Source organism: Dipodomys spectabilis, unplaced genomic scaffold, assembly GCF_019054845.1.
Source record: "Dipodomys spectabilis isolate Male_0828 unplaced genomic scaffold, ASM1905484v1 ptg000320l, whole genome shotgun sequence".
Lineage (NCBI taxonomy): Eukaryota > Metazoa > Chordata > Mammalia > Rodentia > Heteromyidae > Dipodomys > Dipodomys spectabilis.
The window spans coordinates 2,215,412-2,219,266 of NW_024870997.1; the positions used below are offsets into that span (position 1 = coordinate 2,215,412).

A 3,855-nucleotide genomic window follows, 5' to 3' on the forward strand; every position below is an offset into this window, starting at 1 on the left:
CTAGCCTGTGTAGGTTTTTTCCTTTGATGTAGTCCCATTTGTTGGGTCTCTTTCCTATCTGTTATGCCTCTGGGATTCTATTCAGGAAGTTCATGCCAGTACCTAAAAGTATTTTTTTAATTATTATTTTGATGGTAAAACTTTATTTACTTTTATAAATACATCGCAAGACAAAATTTTTCAAAAATACTTTCCCCCCCAAAAAATTTAAAAAATAAAGGAAAGCTCGTAATAGGTAGGCAGACTGTCTTGAGACCTCTTTTTGTTCTTAAGGAGAGCTCTCTGCTGTGTAGGGCAGGACAATCGCCACACACCCAACACTGCCATGGGTTTGGCCTTGGGGAGAGAAAAGCCCAGCCTGGACTGAGTGTCCTCTCCTGATCACAGCCATAGTTACACCTTCTAGTAATTAACACTATCTAGGATTATCTAGTATGAATCCTATTATAGTTGGGCTATGCTGTATACAATGTTAACCATTGAGAACATATCTCTCTCTCTCTGCATATATGTGTGAATTATAAAGTATGAGTTGGATTCCAAGTTCAACAAACACAAGGTATGCTCTACATGTTCCCAGTGCCCTATGAGGCTCTCTCAACAAGCTGTTCATCTTTCCTGTTTAGATAACATTAAACACCATTGTTTTGTTAGGTGAAGAATAAAGATGAGGGGTGAAAATAAACTTTTGCCTTTAAACAGTTTATTATCCTCAACCCCAAACTAGGAGTTAAATTAGAAAACATTTTGTTGTTGTTGTTGTTGTCTCCAGAGCGATTAATCCATTACTGGTGAGGCCTGTGAGGTGTGGGGTACACCCCCAGCCTCCCCCATGCCCTGCTGGACCACAACCAAGGCCACCCTGGGCCTTCCACTGGGCTCCATCCTTGAAAAGCTGCCTAATGGAGGGAGGTCAGAAAGATCTGCATTTACAATGTGCTAGAACTTTTTTGGGTCAGTTTTATAGAGCTTTCTTGGTCAGTTATATTCCACCTCAATCTCTCCAGTATTTTCCCAGCAGATCAAGTCACTTGCAGATAATGAAGAAGCTTTGCGGCCCAGGGGTCCATGGCTTGGAATCAAAGATAGTATCAGGAGGCCCAGGGGTCTCATGTATGGTAGAGATGTCCAGGTGGTTTGAGTTTCTGACCTTCCTGTTCTCCATGAGGCCTGAGCAGTGTGGAGGGCAATGAGGAGGTGTCTTCTACAATAGCCACTGAAGTGAGGGAGGCAGAAGGTCAGCTGTTCCAATGGGCAGATGTGGAGAGGTTTCTAGAAGGGGATCAAGTCCGCTGCTTTGGGCAGGAGAATCAGTTATTTTTACAGAAAGCAACAGAGAAATTAATTTTCTTTTCTGACTACTGAAAAGTGGAAAGATGCTCGTTTACCATTTAAAGGAACAATAGTCATTTCTAAAATCTCTGTCTAAACTTTGGTTTTCTATAAAAAACACACAAAAAACCAGGTCATCACAAAAAGTAATGTAAGTGGAGGCTGTAGGCAGGTACTGTTCTGTCCGTGGCAGTCTTTTGTGTAAAGTAAGGCGTATTGGAGCTCTAATTTAACTGATGCAGTGGGGTCTACTGGCTATGCATGCCGAGGCAGTGCAAGTCGTCCGTGCCCTTGCTGTCGAAGCCTGGGAGGGGCTGACCATACTTGTCCACGCACCAACAGATGCCCCGCTTTCTGCCTTTGGAGGGGCGACACTGCTTCTTCTTATAAAATCCTTTCTTGTCGTAGTTGGGGATGTGCACACCCCTGGGACTCAGCACATTGGGGAACTTCAGGTGATTCAGGGTGTCTTGCATCTCTCTAAGGAAGGGACCATATTCTATCTCCAGTTTGGACTCCGAGGAGAAGGTCTGGGTGTCCGTGCTCTGGGACTCATAGTTGACTTTGTAGTGCTGGCTGTCCTTTGTGTGACCTTTCTTGATGGTGTCCAGCTTCGCGTGAATGGAATGGAACTTGGAGTCAGGCACCCTATGTGTGCTGGGAGGGGCATGGCTCTCCAAGCTCCCCATGCCTAGGTCCTCCTCTGACTCACTGAGGCAGAGGGCGCCAGCAGCAGGTAGGCGCTCAGCCGGCCAGGACGCTGGCATTGGCGTAGAACCCGCGGCCATCCAGCAGCGCCTTCAGTGGGCGTGGCTCGGTTGGTGGCAGCTGGCAGCTGAGCCCCTAGCTGCAGAGTTCTGTGTAGACACCTCAAGGCTGGCCCTCCCGCAGAGAACATGTCAGGCAGCTGCCACAGCCTGGCTCGCGCACCAGCTCGGCACACGCAGGCACTGCAGGCAGAGGCTCGCACTGGGCCAGCGCGATCCCATCACAGTGCTCGCATTGCAAGATGGGACCCTCGTCACCGGTGGCCTTAGGAGCAGGGCCAGGGCGGTGAGTAGAGCTGCCCTGAGCGCCGGGCGCCGCAGGAAGCATGGCGCCCATTGCAGGGGCCAACTGGAGTAAGCAGTTACTGGGTGGAGACACGCAGTGTGAGATTGCAGGATCTGGAGCGCAACTACCGGTGCTCGGCGTGCAGCTGCCCAGCTTCCACCTCAGTACCTATAAGTTCTAATGTCACCCTTTTTCTGTCTTAGAGTAGTTTGGCTGATTTTAATGTAGTTAATCCATTTTGAGTTGATGTTAGTGCAAGCAGAGATCCACTTCCAGTTTTCTGGCTATTGATGTCCAGTTTTCCCAACACCAATAGTTGAAGAGGCTATGATGTCTGTGTATGTGTGGTGTGTGTGTGTGTGTGTGTGTGTGTGTGTCTGTGTCTGTCTGTCTGTGTGTCTCTGTCTGTGTCTGTGTGTGTCGGTCATGGGGCTTGAACTCTCGGCCTCGGAGCTACCCCTCAGCATTTCATCTCCAGGCTAGTACTTGAACCACAGTTCCACTTCCCATTTTCTTGTGGTTTATTGGAGCTAAAAGTCTCATCGACTTCCCTGGCCCTGCTGGCTTTCAACAACCATTCTCAGATCTCAGCCTTCTGATTAGCTAGATTAAAGGCATGAGCCACAGTCACCCGGCAAGGCTATGTTTTTTCCACATTACATCTTTCACTCTTTTGTCGAATATCAGATGATTGTAAGTATGTAGTTTTATTTCTGGGTCTTTTCATCTTTTTTAATACGTCTTTTTTGTAAAAATAATGTACAAAGGGATGGCAGTTACATAAGGTAGGTAATGAGTTCATTTCCTCTCAAGCATTGATACTTCCTCCTTTGTTTTTCCCCTACCATCCCTACCCTTCCACCTCCACAACTACTCCTTTCCATCCCTCCTTCCCACTCCCTGCCTAAATTGTAAAGTTCGTTTTTGAACATAGTGTCTTGATCTCATTGTTAAAATGGGTCAAACTGTATCCCTAGTTAAGCATTTGGTTTTTTCCCTTCACCTCCCAAAGCTAGAGAAATGTACATACAAGATACAGGGCACCAACATCAAAGAAACAATAAAAACCACATAAATTAGGTTACAAGATTGGGTGGAAGAATGATGACTGTTGACTTAATTTAATAAGTATTCTATAGTTTTTAATGGTAAGGTTTATTAACTCAAAGGGGGAGAAAAAACATTCAGAATAGTGGAATGTGGCTACTACTCATTTGATGTGTGTGGCTAGATTATGATTAATAAAAATATATCTATTAATTCCCAGTGGTAGACTGCTATGCTAACTGGGAGGAGACTTTGGTAATGCCAGGGGTTTGAATACTGGTAATGAAGCAGAATATGAGGGGAGAGCATTTGCTAAAGATGTAACTTCCTAGGCTCATACTAAATACATTGAAGTAGAATGCTAAGTGATGATCGACTGAGCACCAAATTTTATTTGTTGACTTTTTGTTTTGTGAAGTCCAG

The 3,855-nt window shown here is 45.7% G+C and overlaps 1 pseudogene; it reads right to left on the reverse strand.

Annotated features, from left to right (window-relative positions):
- Positions 1-1,580: 1,580 nt before the first annotated feature.
- On the reverse strand, positions 1,581-2,427 carry LOC122128014 (annotated as a pseudogene).
- Between the last annotated feature and the right edge of the window lie 1,428 nt (positions 2,428-3,855).